The 22191-nt window shown below is 45.0% G+C and overlaps 2 long non-coding RNA genes across 3 annotated transcripts in view; one reads left to right on the top strand and one right to left on the bottom strand.

Moving 5' to 3' along the window:
* Positions 1-796: 796 nt before the first annotated feature.
* Positions 797-22191, bottom strand: part of LOC144754931 (uncharacterized) — a 216266-nt gene continuing 194871 nt past the window's right edge. Inside the window, exons 1-3 of one of the 2 annotated variants that reach the window (XR_013594799.1) lie at positions 8669-8806; positions 4678-4764; positions 797-1041 (exon numbers count right to left, since the gene is read on the bottom strand). This is a non-coding gene — a long non-coding RNA (uncharacterized LOC144754931). Of the gene's footprint in view, positions 1042-4677; positions 4765-8668; positions 8807-22191 lie in introns of those variants that run through there. The other variant, XR_013594800.1, reaches the window with a different exon arrangement.
* Positions 12841-22191, top strand: part of LOC144754932 (uncharacterized) — a 151806-nt gene continuing 142455 nt past the window's right edge. The window contains exons 1-2 of the long non-coding RNA XR_013594801.1: positions 12841-12923; positions 13029-13109. This is a non-coding gene — a long non-coding RNA (uncharacterized LOC144754932). The remainder of the gene's footprint in view (positions 12924-13028; positions 13110-22191) is intronic.

Below are 22191 nucleotides of genomic sequence, written 5' to 3'. Positions count from 1 at the left end.
AAAACGCGCCATGTTTAAGATCTGTTGCCTGTCTTTCAAGGCTTTAAGAGGCGAAGGTCCAGCATATCTTAGGTACGAACTTGTCAAGCACGCAAGTGAGTGCAACCTAAGATCAAATGCTCTCGCCCTCCTGAACATCCCCCGGATACGGCTAACCCGCACAGGCGGTAGAGCATTCTCATTTGTAGCACCAAAATACTGGAATTCTCTCCCAGTGACGCTGCGAAAATCCCCAACCTACCTGACCTTCAGGAAGCAATTAAAAACTTAGTTGTTCTGAAACCTTCTAACCGCAGGATATCCCCCCTTTTCAGGTGAGCGCTGCGATGCCCCTGGATGAGTCATGCGCGATAAAAGAGTCACTAACATAACATAACATAACATGAATCAAAAGCACTGTTCTTAGAATGCTTAACTGATATGTATCCATACTTTCCCCATTTTCAGTTCCTACAGGTATTTATTGATAGAATACAGGGGATGATAGGGTGATGGTGTTTCTCAGAAGAGAATGTATTTACAGTATTACCAAACTCCCAATAAGGCACACAGACTTCTCTGGGGGTGGCACTAAATTATATGCTTCAAAGTGTTATTGTTCCTCTGGCCCAGGTCTCGTCTTTGGGACCACTGTGTCCTCGGTGGAACCAGAGATTTCTGCCATCCATTCAAAGTTCACTGGCTCAACTTGCACATGATCCTGAGAAACCCCTTTTTATTGCCTTTAGCATCTGAGTTTCACATAGTACTCAATGAATGATCAGATTATTTATGAAACAATGACAGACAAAATAACTTTTCATAATTTAACATTTTACTGCAGTCTCATTCAATTGGCATTATTCTGTATACATCATAGTACATAATGGCACAAGAAGGCTTGCTTTGCAATCAGAATCAATGTTCATTTCGATGTTGCTTCTTAATCACAGGGAGTGGAAGGTAGACGCATAACATGGGAGCTGGTGCTTGTATTCTCAGGTCAGCACTTCCTGCCACCTTTTACTGACTGCTGGTCCTGGCAAACTGGAGCACATGGGGCTGTTGAAGAAGAAAGTGAACACTAATGAGTGATTTATATGACATGTCATGTGCAGAAATGTGGTTTCAGAGCACAAATAGAAGAAAAGGATTCTATGACATTTATTTGAGTGGGGAGAGGGTATTTATTTCTTCAAAGGAAGAAGATAAATGGGCAATATCTGACTAAGGTGTTTCACTGAACATTATAATTTGAACACTCAGGATCATGGACCTGTGTTGCTATAGATGGCCGCTAACCACAGCTTCAGGTACAAAATAATGTGCAAAAATGGTGCTCCTGTCACATCGTGTGTATCATCTTTCAACATAGATCGCCGGGCCACTATGCTGACACTTTGAGGTGCCAAATTTGAATGTTTAGTGTGCTATAGGGTTACCATAGTCAAACAAGTCAAACATGGTGTCCCCATCTAAACATGTGTGTACTTTTGTGGATATTGAATATTAGTTAGCTCCTTCTGCATTTTTCATGAGGCTTTATGTATCATTGAGGCAGTACTGACAATATTACCTACAGCTGCTCCTCTTCTATGCTACATTGTGCTATTAAAAGGTGGTGAACACAAACAGGATATCTGAGAGGTGTGTTTATTTCGGGTCAAAACTCTCAAATCAGTCATGTCGCTTATCTTTATAAAGCCAACCCAGCTCGCAGACCAACCTTGAGTAGCAAATCTCAACAGCAGCATCTGGTAAAATCTCAAAAGCACCAGAACCCTGCAAAAGAGGAGCGAGCTGAAAGCTTTCAATGTCATTAGAAAACCTTCTATAATTTTTCTGCCAACTAAAGACTCCTTCTCCCTCCTGGAGCTTTTTATCCTGATGGTGTCTGCTTACCCCCTATGGCTCACATGTATTGAACTTTAAATCTGTTTTACTGGATGCAGTCTCTTGGTCTGAACAATTTGACGCATCCACCCAGGCTGACCACGTGTACTCACAGGTCAGCTTAGTTTGGACTGCTTACCCTGTCTGCATTGGTTAGCGCTGACCAGTGGTTGGCAGGGGAAATCACAGTTGTTAATGTATGGGATTCTACCTTGATTACCCACCTACAGTGGGTCATTCAGAGATCCAGGGGAGACAGTAGACTAACGCCCACCAGAGTCCTAGTTTGGGGCCCAATATCCAGTTGCTCTGATGTCAGAACAGTGAAGAACCAGATTTCAAAACTAGTGTTCATGCTACTGGCTCTAAAGTAGAGCCATACACAACATATCAAAATGGAGAGTAGAAACTGATTAAGAATCAAAATATCCATGAGTCATTTCAGAAAATGTGTGATATGGACACAGTATCCACCAAAACCTAGGCTGAATGTTTTTTTGCCAAAGATAAGATGTGCGAAAAAAAATGTAATTCAATTTTTTTCAAAAGTGATTCTCCCTCCATCTATAGGGACTAGTCTCTAAATTCGAGCAAATAGGGAATTTGGACTCAGATTCACAAATCTTTAGTGCAAAGCAGAGCAGCGTCCAAATGTGCTATTCTGCGCTGCACAAGAGGGAAAATATAGGGCAGTGCCATATCTCTAAAGGTCAGTCTGCTGCCTGTGTCATCCCTTGTGCTGGGCTCAAATCAGACTTCCTTGATCGACACAGAGCCTTGCACAGGTGCAGAGGTGAGTGTGCACTGTCCAGCAAAGGATCTGTTCTGAAGACAAACATTTCCTGTACAAATTCCTATGCATAGACAGACTCAGACAGTTCTCACACAATGGATCTCTGGTGTGCACTGCATCCCACATGCAATGTGCCTTTTTTGAGAAATGAACACCTTTCTCCTTATTTGCACCTGCTTGAAGTAGGCGTTTTTGACACAATGCCCTGTCTGGTTATTTTAGTAGACTGGCCATTCAATCAAACCCCATGAGTACTTGTGTTGATCTGATCCAGTAACATCTCCTTGACACTAAACCACAGAAAGTAGTTTTTGCAGATTGAAAAGTGCACCTTTCCCTTGCAAAACACCTCTTGTAAGGGATAGAAAGTAGTAGGCACGGCTTTACGTCATGCTAGCGCCTGCCTAAAGTCTTAATAAACCTGAGGCTTGATGTTCTTGGGTAACCTTTTTCAATGGGCAAGACGCCATGCTCTGAAGATGTTAAGATTAGTCCATTATAATACTGAAAAGAGCCAGACAGGATCAGTCACCTAAGTCCATCCTGGATGACAGAACTGTGACACCTACATCTGCTCTTTTAGGGAAGACCAAGAGCTAACGGATCCTACCTACGCTCATCGCCGTTCCGAACTGTGCAGTGAGGTCAAGAATCATGCCATAAGAATGCTTAAGTCTGAAGCTGGACCTACATGTTGTGAATAAGGTGCACATTCTGAAGGGATAGTTTGGTGCTGGAACAAGCCTCCATAACCAGACATCAATCGCTTCATGGGAAGAGCCTCATTCAATGGACTCCTGCACTGACTCATTCACACAGGAAGTGACAGTACCTTTCCAACCATAACTGTCTCTTTGCGGCAAGGGTGTGAACCACCTGTATCTCGCTTTTATTTCTCACTGGAAGACCAATCTACTTACGTCTACAGTGCTCCAGATCTGCAGTACTGTAGCTAAAACTACAGATACTGATTTAGTCGCACATGAGTGGAGAAGTGTGGCTCAGGGGTTAGAGGCGGCAGACCCGGAAGCTGAGATCTGGTCCTGGACCAGGGTTCAATTCCCCGCCTCGGTGGGTCTTGGGCTCAAAAATTCCACGGACTCGATAATTCTCGTTCCGGTGCCTACTTGACTCACGGGTTCACACTCTGTGACTCTGGGCAATAGCTTGCTTAATCTCCACTACGGCCCCTTGTGGCGGGATGCCTGGCTTTCACCTTGTAGATACCCTGCTGGGGTTATCTCACAGGGGAATACCAGGATGGGTTCCCAAGGCAAGCGCCTTGATGCCTTCGGGTGATACGTGCGCTATATAAATCGCAATACATTTACATTTACATGACAGCATTCAACTTACAACCATAGGGTCTTATTTATGAGCCCCTTGTAACACTTTTAGACCACTGGTGCATCACTTTTTGTGATGCAGCAGTGGGGTAAATAATAGGCTACATCGTGCTATATTTACAGAGTGATGTATCTAGGCAGATGTGTCACTTTGTAAACCCCTGTGCCACATTACCTGTGTCAGGTATAATGTATGCAGGGTTGGCGTTCCCTGGTAAGAAAGCCTCATAGAAATAGCGCAGAGAAATCTTTCAGATTTCACTGCGCCACTTCTAGGATGCCACTGTGTCAAAACCTTACACCTGCCTCATAGCAGGAGTAAGGGTGACACAGTGCAATCGTTGTAGGCCTCCCCCATGCATTACTGGAGTTGCGTCATGCTTCCGACACAACTGCAGCAATGCATGAGTTTTACGTCAACTGATACGTCAGGATTCCTGAAGCATCTGACAATCCTTGTGACAAGGAGTGCCGTACAGTAAATAAGGCACATCTATGGTGGCGTAAGGAGGGCGCAGAGAAAAGTATTGCATCGCTGTTTTATCGCAGCGATACATATTGCAGATACATATTGCTAAAAACACAATGTTTTGAATTCAATACAGAAATGACGTCTCTTCATGGGAATGGTCAGTGCTGTGGTCACCTTCCTGAAATGAAACTTACCTGGCTCACACTGGGGCTCACACTGGGGCTTACACTGAGGCTCACATTGAGGGACTGGGTCCTGGCACAGCACCACTGGGGCACATGCTGAAAAGGAAGACAAGAGTGCACATTACCAACTTATACATAACATACGGTAGAGTGCACATCTGATCTATATTGACAAACCTAGCAGTCTTACATTAGACAGAGGCTACTGAGGAACACAGGGGCCTGCTTTACAAGCCCACTCACAACCCTGCTGGGTTGTCTACATCAAGATACATGTCCATAAGATCGACCTACAACAATTTCTCATATGCTATTTCACAAAGTATATAGTTACTATTTAGAACTTTTTTTCTAACTTACTTTGTGATTTGATGGTTAGATCAATGTAGTGGATGTGATATTGTTGTCATGTGATATAAAGCATGTGATCTAGAAATAGTATACCCTCTACAGCACACACTGAATAAACACTATTAGTGGTTTGGAAAACAGTCTATAAAGATTGCCAAGTAAACAGACATCATTTTATTCAATGTAAGGAGCTAATAAAAGGGGTAATTTTTCAAAGTAATAATAAATCGAAGAGGAGTTCGACCACAGTCATCAGAGTGATTTACACAGTTGGTTTCAGGGATATGTTTGGCCCACTAGTATGTATGTCTGACTCGTGCCTGAAAAGAAAAAGAGGTGAAGAAAATATCGAAAAGTTTGAAAGCAGGAGTTACTTAAATAGAAATTTAAAACAAAAAAGTTCTTAAAAGAACGCAAATACACGTCCTGAAATGGTCAAACAAACGCATGAACACATAATTATTGATGAAAAAAAGTGCATTTCAGCTATGACTGTCAGCGTCATGTACTTACGCACATACATGCACAGTTTACACCTGTGCGGGCATTAACAGTTTATGAATCCATCAAATGCCAATGCACTGTATGTGGAATTCATACAATTCTTTTTCATCACCCACATTAGTATTTACATATTCTATGTCGGGATGTGAATGGGACTTGTTAATTAACAGAACCAGTATGAACAGATTTTCTGTTGTCATCAGCTTGGCTGGGTAACAGGTTCCAACCGGAAGCGCTACTGTTGAAAGAGTCAATGTTTTAAAGGCCCCAAGATCTCCTGACAATTTTGCTCTCATTTCTCCTGTAGGAGGAAGCATCATGACCTCTATGTAAAGGATGGCAACATTTGAATGAAAAAAATATAATTCGGTTAAGATTCACATTTCAGTTTAGCAAAACATGTAATAAAGTTATTGCTGTTGATGCTGGTTTTGAGGGCAGATGGTGGCTCGGCCGCACTAAGAAGGACAACAAAGGACATTTTTACTGAAAATAAACCCTCATTGTGAAGCAGGTGGTGGCCCCATTCTTTCCGGGTCCAGATCCTAATTCCAGTGTATCTTTCACTCCTGTTGAATGCAGATATTTCAGAAATCAAAATTGTCAAATGATTTTGAGCTATAGGTTGTGAGCTTGAAGCTTTTTAATGGTACCAAACTGGGAAATCTGTGAGACTCCTAAAAGACTAGTGTGGCTGACAAGCATGAAAAATTGGTAAGAAGTAAATCACTTGTAGGTGAACCTGCCAAACTATGGACTCCATTCCAGTCTTAACCGACTTAAAGAGGCAGTGTGGTTTCAGAAATTCTCCTGATTTCCCTATTGCTCAATTTGCTCTGGCAGGTGAAGTAAGCCTACAACCATAAAGCGTTACAGTGACACAGAAAGGTATGCCCCGTAGTATTCAATTGACCATGGCTTTGATCACAAATCTTTGGCTTTCCCTTGATTACACGTGTTCTCCATATGCTGCCTATTAGATCATCTGGTAACCTAGTTGTTGATTCGGACACAGTTTAAAAAAGATTAAACACAGACTTCACTAGTCTTATTGAACACATCAGAGTCGCCTCTATTTTTACTCTCAAGCTTCTTGGTGCTATCTTTCATCCCTGTAGATTAACCTTGTGTTTATCGTAATTAAACAAATTAGCATGCTGTCTACAGATATTGGTCTTTTAATGACATTTAAGTATTGTATAGCATCAAAAGCTTTGATTGGTATGTGAGAGTACAATCACTTCGTCTAGCTTTCTGCACATTTTGCCAAATTTAGTTTTGGTGGGGCAAATTGAGAATATAATAGTGACACACACTGTAAAAAGAACAACAGAAGGAAGCGTACATGAGTTTTATTGACTTCAACTTGATGACTGGGGAGCTGGAAACCCCAACACTTTGGCACAAAATTAAAAAACAGCCAAAGCAGAGGGATTGCCATGTAACCATAAATTAAAGAGAGAGTTGTATGGTGAGACTGAAGTGAGGATATTAGCTTTTTTTAGATGCATATTGTTGCTTTTGAATTGATATACAAGTTTCAAGTTTTTATTCATTTGATTTGGTACTCCACTTGGAACCACACATATTTCATGCATAATAATCCATTATTTACACCATTTTGTGAAAATTGTCATTCTGATACAAAGTTAAAAATTATTATAAAAATGTATAAAAATTGTAGCAAACGAATTCATTAGGCGGAGCTTTACATAAAAGAATCAGTTCCTTTGCTGAGTTAATTCCACATTTGGTATAAACTGGTTGTAAAATTGATATACAATATGGTCTTTGATTCCTTGCTTCAAGCATTGATAATAAGGAGCCAGAAAAAAGAGACAACTGGGAATATATACAAGAAAATGTCGGAGCGCTGTTTAATGCCAAATTTGACAACGCCGCGCTCCGACATTTTCAAAATGCAGAGATGTGCCGTATTTACAAAAATAGGCCACACCCTTGTGTTTCCCCTAGCACAGTGGGGCAGGCACCCTTGCGTCATGTTGCTAGGTCTGCCTGCACTGCAGGGGCGATTGTTTATGTGAAAGAAGGGACATCTTCCTGCACATAGACAATCTTTAAAGGTAATTTGTTGTTTCTATGCAGCAAACATAGAAAAAGCAAAGTACTAGGAGACATTAATAATTTCTCCTGGTATCGGCACCCTAAGACCAGGTTTTACCTGAACTTAGCTTTTGGCGCTGCCCCATCCTTGTAAATATGGAGCAGAGTCAAAAAGCAATGGGTGTTGCAGTGGAACGCCCACTGCAACACACATTGACCACCCCTTTGCCGCAGCAGACAACTTAACAGAAACTTTTAAATATATGGTATGAAGAAATGTCGCCGGAATGTCAGAAAAATTGACACTCCAGTGGCGTTAGGGGCTTATAAATATGCCTCGTTTTTTAGGTCTGCCAAAGAAGTTCCGGTTCTTGAGCTTGGGCGCTTTGTAGGTTCCCCTTTCCACATCAGCTTAACTGGAAACTATTCAAAGTATGAAAGACATGGGTAGTGCACAGATAATTACAATTCCACCTGAATTGTAATTTTGGAATACCTAAAACATTGGCCTCATACTTAATCAATCTCCTGTAACCTTTTTTAAATGATTTTATCTTCTGATTTTGAAACGTTTGTTGCACATATATAGCATTGTGCGTGAACAGTTGAAAGAAAGGGTTGTAAGCACTCAAGAGCAGTGATTGCATGATAAATTGATATTAAAATTATATCATGATCCTAGAAAAGCTACTAAATGGAAATTTTAAAAACATGACGGTAAAAAAGAGCACCAGTCCCATCAGGTCTGCAAGTTCTGCACATATTTTACCAAAGGTTTTGCAATGTTACAGTGAAAATATTACGACATTGTCATTTGTTTGGAGATTGTATTTTACAATCATGCCCCATCTCATGTTTCATCTCACATTTAATTACCATTTTTATGCTATCTCAAGTGGATCACATAAGATGGCAACAAGCAAACTTATTTAATTACTAAACATATAGGATCCAAAATATGAAAAGTTAGAAATTTAGGTTGGCCAGATTGTGCTTGATTGTAGAAAGCTCAAGTTCCCATCTTCCTCTTATTTAATCGGCCCTTTTATACAATTTGTCTAAGTAAAAACTAATTACTTACGGTCTTGGCATTTCTCCACAACTTTAGTATCTTGGCACTGTGCCTTCTGAGTTTCCCTATATCCTCCCTTGGCAGACATGGTCGTCTCGTGCACCGGTGTCAGACTCAGCCACTAGGGAAAATATTGGAAGAGTCACTTCGAGCTGTGCCCGGCCTAATTGAAGATGAAACTTATATACACAGGTAACCCGCCCCTTCCACTTGTTGAGCAACATTATCAGTCATATTTTCACACCCATAATTTTTATCATATCTCCAGAGGAAGATCCTGATTAATTGGTTTGTTTTCTTGCGTGAGGGCAGAGTGTAGGGCTTTCTAATCTCGCAAGATATTTCACAATTATGCCGCACTGTTCCTATTTTTTGAGGTGTGTCTTTTAAGGTTTGCTGATAAATCATTACTAGTATTACTAGAATTACTAGAATTTGCATACCAAGCACCTCTAGGCGAGTGCTACCTATTTGACCTCTAATCTCACTACTGTTTCCTTACTTCCTCTTTTAGTGTGAAATTCCTTTAGTTCAACACAACTAGCACACTAACCCTTGAAGCCCATGGAATGCATTGTTTAGCTATGGGAACATAACTGTAAATAACTTTCTCACATGTCAGTTGGAAGTGGTATTTTCTCTAAACAAAAACTATTTCTCCACTTAGCTTTGTGGCAATATTTTCCTGTGAGTTCTCGGGCAGTAGTCTCCTCTGAGATTGCTGTTCTTTTCCACTTAGTGCACTGTTCCTTATGGGTTTCCTAGTCCCAGTGGTGTCCCACTGTAGTGATCCTCAAACTATGAGGAAAGATGAAAACCCTCTGCTCAGCCTTTGTGCCAAAGGGGTGTGAATCCTAAACCACCAGACATTCTATCTTCACCCCATTCATCTTTGTTCACCAAGCTGGCCCAAGTCACCCTGTTCTGAGATGGCATCTCCCAAATCTACACATGAAGCTCGCCTCAAGATCCAGGATGGGACACACTTAAGGGCAATACATAGAGCTTGAAAAACATCCCCTTTTATTTGAAGCAGGCTTCCTGGCTTTGTGAGTATTAGAGATCAGCAGTGTGTGTCTAGTCCATGGAGAGGATAGCAAGAATGATGGTTAATGTCCTAACATTACACAATCCACCTTCTAACTCTTAGTCCTCATTAGGACTGGCAACCACCCTACCTTACTTTTATCATTGCAGTAAGAGATCGCCAGAGAAGCCCTTTGTATTCACCAGACACACCCTCCATTACCAGGGGAAAGAGTAAGCCCATGTTTCTAGGGACTGCCACCAAATCCATCACTGGTTGTGGGGAACCTCTGGACCAGGCCTCTACCATCATATGGCACACCCTCCACCAGTGATGGCAGGCATCTGCAAAGGAGAAAGGTCTTGGATCAGGCCTCTGTCCCCACAATTCCATCCACATCTACAGTCCGAGGCAGGAGGTTCTCGAACAGTATTGTAGCCAAATGCTTCTATATGGTGATATGCCCCCTGACCCACAGTTGGCCTTTGGCCCTCCCAGCAGAACAGTGTGTCATGCCTCGAGATCTCTATCGAGGCGCCTAACGTTTCTCCTCCCGTTAAGGGCCTGGTCTCTATATAAGGAGCTTTAATTCACCAGAACGCCGCTTAGCGTCCTGGCGTTTTGCTCCTTTTCCTGATCTTCCGTCCTACTAACGTTTGCCTGACTTCCGGTGTAGAGTGTGTTTCGTTTCCGGTCCCTGAGCGCCCTTGCCGTTGTTCCGGCGTTCGGCTCCTCCGTATCCTGTATGCCGCTCTGACAACTTGGAACACGTTTGCTGTACTTCGTGTTCATAGTTATTTTTGTTCATCTACCGTTGCTTCCCTCTGCCCTGGTGCTCCGCCGGACCGCCGGGGTTTTCTCCGTGGTCTGGCTGGGCGCTGTCTTATCCCCTCTTCCCTACCCTGGCACTCCATCTGGCTGCCGGGTTTCACTCCGTAGCCCGGCCGGGTGCTGCATTCTCCACAGTCCGGTGGCATTTCTACTCCGCTCAACGGCCGGGTCTTACCCCGTCGTTGTGGCCGGGTCTGGTGTGCTGAACCTTCCTGATAGGTTCTCTGGCCGGAGCTGTCTCCCGTTAGAGAACCACTCTACCTGATTTCTACCTTGCCCATTTTTGATGTGATCCTGCCTTCGGGGCTCTTGCGTGGTACCATTATTGTAAGGTGTTTACATACCGGCTACCAGAATCACGGTAACAGCGCGTAGCGCTGCCTTATATATATATATTTTCATATCAGTTTGAAATATGGAGGTAACAAGTTTGTGACATTTTTTGGCAGGCACGCAGTGTATGTTACATTGGAATAGGGTGACGTCCAAGCCACGCGTACCTTACAATTAAAGTGGTGAGGAGCACAGAGATATTCATTACATATTAGCCTATGTTTGAGGACGAATGTCACTATCAGTGTTGTTGCAATTACACAGGGAATCAACACCAGTCCTATCCTCCTTTGCTCCTTTGACCTTCCAAAAGATTCACACATTGCTGTGGTAGGTTATGCATATGTATTTCAGATATTTACAAGCTTATAGTAGAGTATTATGGTAACCTTATTCTTTCCTTACAGCCTGTTAACACATCCAGAGTCTACATTGGGGTGCCACCTTCAGGATCTACTACTGTTTTCCCCCCAACCTTTCCTTGTTTTGTTTCCCTGTTTTCCCCTGACGTGCTAACCGATACTCTAGACTCCATTAGAGTCGGAAGGCACGTGGGGGACGACTGAGGACTCACTCCGGTTTCCTGACGCTCCTGCAGAACCAGCCTGATAACCATTACACAGTGTAGACCTTTTAGAGGCCTCTGTGCAAAAACATTTCTGTAAATAGTGCTAAGTAATAGTTGCAAATCTGTATCTGTTAATACATGGACTTACTGTTATCCACTTTAATAATACTCAATGCATCAAAGTTGAAAGTATGAAAGTCTGAGCTAGACTTGCCAATCATTAATACTCCTCCACAACTACCTCCCCTTGAAAGGTGGGCAGTTTCGGTGAAGATTCAGTGGCATGGGAGGCTGATTCCCAATTAACACTACCAGCCTTTCAGGAGCATCATCTGATGGGCTGTGATGAAATTAGTTTGTAGCGATGGGACTGCAGACAGGAGAAAAGAGCTTTGGTGAGAGTGGAAAATGGAAGGATACAAGGTAAATGAAAGGTGGAGGTGGGCAGTAATAGGAGACATGGGATAGAGGTGCAATGAGTGAAACGATGGGGCAGCGAGGAGTGCTGAGCTTTATTTCCAAAGCAGCCCTAGCAAAAATGCTCAAACCATCTTCCCCTTTGATCTTTCGCTTTCCACCCCTTTATCTCTCTCTTTCTTCTTGCTTATCTTCTCTTCTCTCTCTCTTCTCTGTCGCTGATTGCTTGGACTCTCTGATCCTCTTTCCCTCTCTCTAGTAGACTTTGTATCTGCTGCTATGGATAAGAGTGTGCACAAAAGGAAACTGTATGGAAGGATTATTCACTTATTTATTTTCAATCAAGGCACCATCAATTGCCCTGACATTTTCAATATTTCACGAATATGATTATGAATAATTCTGTAAAATACACATACTATTCAGCGGGACAATGGGACAAAAATCCATAATTCATAGTGAAGACATAAGACATAATATACATACAAAATAAACAAATACATAAATCATTATTACAACACCAATATAATACATATACACAATATATTCAACCTATACAAAACCCTAACATATACAACTACTAATGCACACTCTTTATTCCGAGTGGTCTTAGCGCAAGAGTTATCACACCTCTCTCTTATTCCCTACTATGCGCCTATAATCTCATGCCAAATACATAATTCGTTGGACTCATATATCTGTCGACGCGGTCACGTTTCAGCCTACCATTTCTTTTGGCCTCTCCAAGACTAGGGTGAAAAATATCTACAAAAGAAATCGAAGTTAAAAATTACATAGTATTTGATTGTTTTGGTCATTTAGCGGTTTGTGACTCCACTATTTACAGTGTTGATTATTGCGCATGTTTGATATTTAAACTCGACGAGTCTTTTCTTTTATAAATGAGTTGGAGGATCGCGATACGGCGTAGCAGTAACAGACTCGTCTTTCTTCCTTTTCACCAGCAGGCTGCGCAATGTGTGATGACGCACGCACTGTGTTTTTCTCAGCCAGAGAGCGTTTTCGAGCTACTAACGCGGCGGGAGATATGAGGAGTGTTTTAAGACATTAGCTGACCTTCATGGCAGGTATTTACCAGCGTAGACAAGAGCTTCCCTTCTGAGTAGGAATTCAGAGAGTAGGTTAAAAGGGTATATCATTTATAATTTATGCTGTATACATGTTTGTTTTAGGATGAAAGGAATAGGAAAGTGTAAAGCCAGTGACCGGAGGGCGACCATCATTTCACAGAACAGCAGACTTAACCACTTGAGGTAACTTGTGTATCTGTTTGTGCACACGTAGATAGATAGTGTGACTCCGTTTTAATGAACAGGAGTGTATACTTCCCAGTGCAATGTTGGTATCCATGTCATTCCCATAGGTGAGGATTTGGAGTGTGGATCTCCCCGCCAAGGGGTTATACCCTGGGTGAATTGAACTCTTGTTGTGATTCGGAGAAGATTACAGGTACTTCCCTTTTTAGGTCTCGGACCTAAATGCTGCGCTTGCGCAGTCTGGGGTCGGAGAATTAATGTCCCTTAGTAGTGCTTTGAAACCCGCCTCCCTGCCCTGTCTCTCCTCCATTGGCTGGCTTCCTAAACGGAGGCCAGCCATTGGAGGAGAGATGCGTCACTCCGACTTAGCCCCGTCTTTTTCGGATTTGGGGGCGTAAGTTTTGCTGTTCGTTAGACAGCGACGTTGTCTGTCACTCAAAACAGCAAAACCACGCCCCCAAATCCGAAAAATTAGAGAGCTGGCAGGCGCCATTTTTTTTTTCTGCAGTGAAGGTAAGCCGTTGCTCTCTCTTCCGGTCCTCTAGAATTCCTCCTACAACTCATCCTTGTATTCGTTTCCAGCTCTCCTTCCTCTCCTCCTCTGTCCATCTTCCTCGATCGCTCTCTCTTTCCTCTCCTCTGCCGTCTACGATTGGTCTCTTCCGCCCCGACCTGCCTCTCTTCCCCCGTCCAATGCAGTTCTCATTGGAGGTGTACAACACACGGGGGCAGCCTTGTTTCTAATGAAAAGAGAATGGTTTTTATTATTTTCCGCCTGCCACCCACATTCCCGCTCCCATTCTTGGGGGGCATCGGGACCTCGGGGAAATGCTGCTGCATGCCCGCCAGGCACGGCGAAACCTGGTCTGTGGTTTCTGTGCGGCTGACAACTGAGAAAGGAGGCGGATCGACTGCGGCGGAGTGAGGCAGATGTCGGGAGCAAAAAGCTATGTGTGGGTCTAAAGAAGACATGGGCCCGCTGCAGGAAGGCATTGCGAGGTGTCTCACAAGCGACGCACAACCTCGGTGGCCATGAGGTCCAGAAGGAGGGGAAGGCGAGTGTTAGGAAACGTACACTCGCATGCGGTTGTGTGGGTAACATCGGTGATTTTCAAATCACCCGGCCGTCCAGACTCTGCTCGGCATCAGCATCTCGGCCCGCTCGAGCAGACCGAGCCACCGTGGGAGATGATCAGACGTGCGGAAGGAGAGCAGCGCGCTGTGCGGCTCTTGCATGTTTAGACATGGGGGTGCCTGCGGTGTTTCAATGTGCTATTCACCCTCCCAGTCCTTGGCCCAGGCAGCGCGTGCTCACCAACGCATGTGTCCGACTCCCCTCCGCTTGTAACTCCTGATTTTAACATGCTCTCTTCTCCCTCCCCCCCCTCCAGACACCCGCTCTTCACCCTTCTCGCCCTTGTCTTTGAGGAGTGCGAGCTGGCCACTTCCACTTGCACACCCTCTCTCCCCCCCCCACCCCTCCCCCCCGGAGCCCGGCGTGGCCGGGGGCGATGTCTGCTCCTCCGACTCTTTCAACGAGGACATCGCAGTGTTCGCCAAACAGGTCTCCGCATTTTATCCACCTTTGCCCCTATAGCTGCCAAGGTTTCAGATTGCTATGAGTGACACTCGCAAGCAAAATTAAGCAATGAAGAGCAGTTTACGTAGACTGAACAAGTGCTGCAAATAACCAAGTGTTAACTGTATACAATCCCGGTGGGGGGTGCATTTCCATATAGTAATCTCTTCTTGTATGTTATCTTGTACTGTGTACAACATAAAATTAGCCTTTTGTTTAGAGTTTGTATCTATGCCTCATGCCTGCACTCAGCAATGCTACAAAGTTTGCTGTGTATGAGGCTTGTGTGTGTCTGCTCTCAGCATAGGGCACGAACAGCTATCCTTGGTAAATGCTAACCATACCGGCCCCTCCCCCGCCCAGCCCCAGTGCCGAGAGAGCCCTGGTAAAACTGTCGAGCACTGACCAGTAGTCTGTGATGATAAACCCAATTAATACTGTGGTGCCGAATGAGGAGACAGAGCAGCCCTGCGGCCTGAGCAGATTTTCATTTACTGTGAATTATTTTGAATTGAATCAGATCTGCAAATAAACCAGGCTTACTCAGGAAGGATGAGGAGACAGAGCAGCCCTGCCTACAGATGTTAACAATTGTGTGTGATATTAATTTATTTGATCGGACTGTGCGTTCCGCTCCGCAGCGGCGCTGACACAAGTTACAGTAAACTGTGTACAGAACTAAAGTCATTCAGGGCTCTGCCTGCCGCGCATCGCGTTGAAAGTAACACACTTATTTAATGAACTAGTAGAGTTCAGACTGCTGTCTGCATCGTCCCAGTCCGTCAGTCGGCCGCGGCATGAGGCGCATAAGGGCCCAGGGGGTTGCACAGCTGCAGCACACTGCATGATGCACTCTGCAGAAGTTCTCCCAAACAGTCCCACAAAGGGAAGAAGAGGAGAAGATTAACGCACCGCAAATCCCGCTGCACGAAGGCAAGAGACCCGAGCCTGATGCGCAGTCTCACCCGGGGGGTAAAATTACCATGTAGACATCATGGGGGCTTTGCGCCCCCGGACCGAAATTAATTTATAAAAATCGCTGACGGGCAACGACCATTATTGTAAGCAATACACAGCGAGGGTGCGACCCGGCTCAGCCGGTGCGAGCGGTAGCACTATGGACCGTGGCATGATGATTAATTTACTGCTGCTAAAACCACATGCAAACCACTGCCTCTCATGATATACGCCTTGTCTAATGCAACAGGACATGACGTCACACGGCGCCAAGGCCACAAATTGTGTCACACAATCTGACTGGGCCACGGCTCTCGGTAGTAGCTAATGAGCACTACTCTGCATTGGCGCCAGGCAGGCTGACACAGAGATTCAGAGTTGCGGGGTGCTACGGGAACAATCACAAGAAGATACAATGTAGCGCTGCCTTCCAGGCATTAGCTAACTCAGCTGGGAGCGACCCAAGACTGCGGCAGCAGCGCACACAGGCAGGGCACTGCACTGACAGCTGACACACACAGATTGTAGGCAGCACTTAACAGGCATCTCAGCCACTATGCATTATGCGTGACAATTCATTTCAGTGCGGTGATGCGGAGCACCACACTGAAAGGCGTTAGTGTCACGACTGATGCGTGATACTTGGCAGGACTGTGCCGCTTCACCCACCCGAAATACCACCACACTGGCTGGCTGCAAACAGCCGCTGCATGGAGGCAGTTGCCCGGTCATCCCAGAGCGGGGAGAATATGAGGTGAGGTTATTATGTTGAAGGGGCTGTGAAAAGGGAGGGGATTGAGGGACAAGAGGGAGGACACACACGACATGCATAAACGATCCCAGTTTATTTCAGAATCACAGCTCTGCTCTGTGTGGCGAGCCAATGTCCTTCCCCAGGCATGTCTTCGCTGGTTCTAGTAGCCCATCCACAGTCTGCAACCGGCTCCATGGGAACACATCTGCAGTCCATGCACTTCTTAGGCGCGCGTTCAACGGCTGATGCCCTTCCAGACTCTGTGTGGAGATCCCATGTCCATCCCTGGGTATATCATAGCTGGCTATCCACGTTCTGTGCACCCGGCTTTATGGGCACATCTATAATCCCTGCGTTTCTTAGACGTGCGTCCGTATGCCGCCCGCCCGACAAGGCTCTGTTCACATAAACCTCTAGTCGCTTAAGAGAGCAGCGCAGCCCACCCCATGACCCAAATCTATGCAACTACATACAGAGCCCATGCACTCTTCCAGAATCATTTACTTATCCACAGTCTTTGCCTTCCAATGCCCCCCATACCCTGTGTGGCTCTATAGTCAGCCCCCATCCCCAAGTGGTGTGCAGTCACTGACCCAACACTGGTGCGCACACTGCATAGTAACACTCTATGTTCTCGACTTTATATGTAGCCTTCCCCACCCATTTTTTAAATTTCTGCAAAGTTTATGCACGCCCAAAGTGTATGTTCTGAGAAAGATGAGTGCATAGCCCCGTCTGTGCCTCCCCGGGCTCCGTGTGCACATACACCCACATGTAAATGCCATCTGCAGGCTCAGCGAGAACATCTGTAGTTCATGCCCTCTGATAGTTTTGTGTTCACAACCACAGTCTCTGCATCTGCAGACTCTGTGCAGGCGCGCAACATCCATTGGGCTCACGGGGCTTCAGCCCCCCCCCCCCCCCTCGTGTGAGTCAGCCCGGGCAGAGACAGCTTCGGCGGCTGGCGACGATCTAATTGCAGCCGCACCTGAGTACTTAACAGGTCTTCAAAAGACCATCTACTTGTAAATGAGGATTTTGTTTTGTTTTCACCCCATTTTACAGCCACTCTGTCTATGGTTTAAGAATTAGCCCCCCCCCCCCCTGAAATATTTTTCAGCCCCCACGCCAAATTTGGCTCTAGTTGCCCGCCTGACTCTGTGTGCACACCCACAGCGCACAATCTCCTATTGTTGCGTGCATATGCACTGTCCCTGTTCTCTATGCCCTACCCTGTTTATGCTGGCTCAGCAAATAACTCTACAGTCTCAGGGAGAATTAGATACACTTGCGCAGCCAACCCCTTCCTGGGCTAGTGTGCACGTCCACAGTTGTGCTCCCCCAAGCCCAAATGACTTGCTCTATCCTTACATCTACAGCTAATATCCTTACCATGCTGTGTTCGTAGACCATGCCCTCCCCATGCTAGATACACAACCATGTGCCCATGCGCACACACAGACTCACTTTTTTGTGTGTGCAGATCCTGAGTCGATGCTATTTTTCCTTTTTCTGCTGTTACCATCCAACAAACATCATGGGGCAGGGCAGAAGATCATTGATCATGTATTGGTTGTCATTCACGTAATACGCAGAGGTTGGCAGAATTTACAGCTGGTAAAACATGCATAGTTATGACCTGCAGAGAAGAGTGTGTGAGCGGCTCGTGTGCTTAGCATAGATGTGAGTGGCATCTCTCCTCATACCATATCTGAGCAATTTCTAACATAAATTACATCGGAGGTGTTGGTGCGCCGCAGACAACCATGAACTGAATGAAGAAGGTAGTGGGTTCTCATGTCGATATCTTATTACATTTTAACTCGGTCTGGTGAGATGAGCGGATTTGCTGTCAGAGAAAAAACATAGAGCCCTGTACAAATTCCTATTTGCGTAAAAAAATAAAATAAAACGCATTCACACGTACTTTGGAACCTTCCTTCTATACGTACAGTCGAAATAACCACATACTGACCGTCATGAGTGTTGTACTATTCCGGAATCCTGCACCTACAGGTATATTAGCATCTTGAAATGAGGCTTTGTTCATTAGGCTACAACTCCTCTAGTAAAGCTTGACCACACAATGGATTTTTTGATAAGGCCGGACTCTACAAGGATTGATAAATGTCCACACTATGCAGGAAATGAATGTGCTGCCGTCAGCACCTCTTAGGGAAATCCTTCAAGATGTTCGTAGCTCAGTACTCCGTTGTTTTGCCTTATAAGCTGTTTTTTTTATAAGACAACATTCATAAAGAAATCGAAATGTAATTTTAATTTTGGATGTCATTTTTTTGCGGACATTTGTGATATATATTCTCCGTAAAATTCAACCTTAATAGTGGCAAGCTGTAAGTTCAGTAGGAATGTATGAGAAAGCTATGGCTTTCCAGAGAAGGCTCAAATTGCAGAACATCCGACACTCCCATACATCTTACTTATGGGACAATGGGCAGGGCCATGTCACACCATTCCATGCAGTATTAGTCAGACTTCTCCCTACTGACGAAATCTCACCTCGGGGTCCTTTTAGGCCCTGGATAATCAATAAAACATTCAAGAAGTGAATGGGCTGCTGACAGACTCTTCGAGGAATACTTGGGGATATTTATTGCTCTGTACTCGTGTGTTGTATCAGGACCTGCTTTATAGACTGCATTTCAGAAAGAGAGATGCATATTTTCTCTGATTTCAATTATTAGACAAGTCAAGGAGGGTGTTCATTTATTTTCTATTTTGAAAGTGCCATTAAGAATTCATCAGCAACCCCCATTACGCTAGCTAGGAAAGATAGGGGTTTTGTTGGATTTATTGAGCCGTTTTTATTCTTCGGGGAATTTGTGCACAAGTCTTAGTAATGTATCATTTGTGCAGGAGAATAAAAAAACCAAAGTAAAACAATTGCCTTCAAAGAATAAATATATTGCATCACTATTTTTTTTTAGGTCGAGGGACCGTCGCACTGCGTAGCAGTGGGCGGAGCCCGATATTTAATGATTCTTAGAGGGGGCTTGGAACCCGCCCCTCTTTGCATTGGCTGGCCTAGTAAATGCTGGCCAGCCATTGGAGGAGAGGGGCGTCACTCGGTCCAAGCCCCGTCTTTTTCGGATTCGGGGGCGTGTTTTTTGCGTTCTTTCTACCTGTGACGTCCTCCGTCACTCACCAAAAAACAAGCCCCCGATTCCGAAAATTTCAGACCTTTGCGGCATGTAAGTTTTTATTTTTTTCTTGTTTTACATTATATTGTTCTTGCGAGAAAGGCTTGATTGCTGGACTCTTAAAACAGTCAGCCCACTTTGTCACTGCCACTTTAAGGGTCGCAAAAGTGTGATTAATAAACTCGGTACCACTGCCCTCTTCCCTGCCCCCTGGCTGTGCTTGCTCCCCTGCCCCCTGGCTGTGCTTGCTCCCCTGCCCCCTGGTTCCCCTGCCCTCTCGCTGTGCTTGCTTCCCTGCACCCTCGCTGTGCTTGCTCCCCTCGCTGTGCTTGCTTCCCTGCCCCCTTGCTGTGCTTGCATCCCTGCCACCTTGCTGTGCTTGCATCCCTGCCACCTTGCTGTGCTTGCTTCCCTGCCCCCTCGCTGTGCTTGCTTCCCTGCCCCCTCGCTATGCTTGCTTCCCTGCCCCCTCACTGTGCTTGCTTCCCTGCCCCCCCGCTGTGCTTGCTCTCCTGGGTGTGTGTGTGGCTCTGGGTGTGTGTGTGGCTCTGGGTGTGTGTATGGCTCTGGGTGTGTGTGTGTGTGGCTCTGGGTGTGTGTGTGGCTGGCTCTGGGTGTGTGTGTGGCTGGCTCTGGGTGTGTGTGTGGCTGGCTCTGGGTGTATGTGTGTGTGGCTCTGGGTGTGTGTGTGTGTGGCTCTGGGTGTGTGTGTGTGTGTGTGGCTCTGGGTGTGTGTGTGTGGCTCTGGGTGTGTGTGTGGGGCTCTGGGTGTGTGTGGGGCTCTGGGTGTGTGTGTGTGTGTGGGGCTCTGGGTGTGTGTGTGGGGCTCTGGGTGTGTGTGTGGGGCTCTGTGTGTGTGTGTGGGGGGGCTCTGTGTGTGTGTGTGGGGGGGGCTCTGTGTGTGTGTGTGTGGGGGGGGGCTCTGTGTGTGTGTGTGGGGCTATGGGTGTGTGTGTGTGGGGCTATGGGTGTGTGTGTGTGGGGGGGCTCTGTGTGTGTGTGGGGCTCTGGGTGTGTGTGTGTGGGGCTCTGTGTGTGTTTGTGTGGCTTTGTGTGTGGTTCTGTGTGTGTGTGGCTCTGTGTGTGTGTGGCTCTGTGTGTGTGTGGCTCTGTGTGTGTGGCTCTGTGTGGGTGTGTGTGGCTCTGTGGGTGTGTGTGGCTCTGTGTGTGTGCGTGTGTGGGTGGCTTTGTGTGTGTGGCTCTGTGTGGGTGTAAATGCAATAGGTCATGCATTTGCGAGCTATTAAGCTATTGGCATTGTAAATGACAATGCCATTTATTTAACAATTAAGCTATTGGCAATGTAAATGACAGTGCCATTTATTTATGAGTAAAAAAAAAAGTCATGAGCAATGCCAATAGCTCTACCTTTAATAATGCCGAGACCATTGCATTGTAAATGCTTGTTTGGATTAGTTGATTGGTTGGTGTTTAAGATGAAACACAGATATGGTGCGATGTACATATCACAGACTCACTTTTAAGGAGAATGAGGATCTTTTCTTTGGGGCCTTCCATATCGTTGCTTTCCACCCTTCTCAACTCTGATTTGTTTGGATAATTTTGGATACTGTTATTGAACAATCAATCATTCAAGCAAGCTTTATTCGACAAATGTCATAAAAGCATAAAAAACAGATAAAATACATACAATTCAACTTGAAAGTTTATAAATGCATAAAATTCATAATAATTAAAATGCAATATGTCTAGAAGAAAAATTTATAAAATACATACAATCTATGATGCCTAAAGAGCACGTTAACATACAAAAGCGTAATAGCAACAAATCACTCCTTCATCACCTTGCTCCTAATTGTCCAGGTCCATCCTAGGAACTTTGCCACTGCTATATAAACAAAAGAATTAGTGCTTGTACAAATAATTCTAGCAGCGGCCATGCCACTCCTTGTACGCAGTGATCTACACATTGGGCGCAGCCAAGCCCTGCGTGGGGCGAGATATACTGGGCACTCAAACAGCATGAGATTAATTGTTTCCTTAGGGGCCGGACAACAAGGACAAGTGACCTTTCCCCCATTTGTCCACCTAGACGTGAAAGCTCTGATTGGCAAATTCGGAGCTGAAAATAAAGCTTTCGATCTAGTGGCTTGGTTATATCGTCCCAAAATGTTTCAAGGATGGTCGCGTCTTTAAAATCTAGGAAAATCCCTGTGAGAGAGAGAGGTGCAGTAGACCTAAAAGGTTTTGAGGCTACCATCTCCCAGTATATGCCCTTTAGGACCTTCTTCGATGGAAATCTAGCATTAAGTGGATCCACCCATAGCTTTTGCATTCCTAATTCCTCAAGAATCCCCCTAACTCCAGATAACCATTAAGTTTTTGGGTAAATATCACTTTTAATTACATCCATAAGTCCTATGGAAAATACTCATAGTTCAGGAGTTATCCATAAACGCCTCCAGTATAATACCGGGCGCAAACTAGCAATGAATACAATTGGCCTCAATCCCAAATCTTGAAAAAAGGGACACATAGGGGTGCTCTTGGGTAAGGTAATAAGATTCCGAAGGAACTTGTTTTCAGATGCAGTCATTTTACCAACATTCTCAAAGCCCCAAATCTCTACACCATAAAGGGCTGAGCTAACCCCCTTTGCATTGTAAA

The sequence above is a fragment of the Lissotriton helveticus genome, chromosome 5_1 (genome assembly GCF_964261635.1).
Source record: "Lissotriton helveticus chromosome 5_1, aLisHel1.1, whole genome shotgun sequence".
Lineage (NCBI taxonomy): Eukaryota > Metazoa > Chordata > Amphibia > Caudata > Salamandridae > Lissotriton > Lissotriton helveticus.
This window is presented reverse-complemented; position numbering and strand designations above follow the sequence as displayed.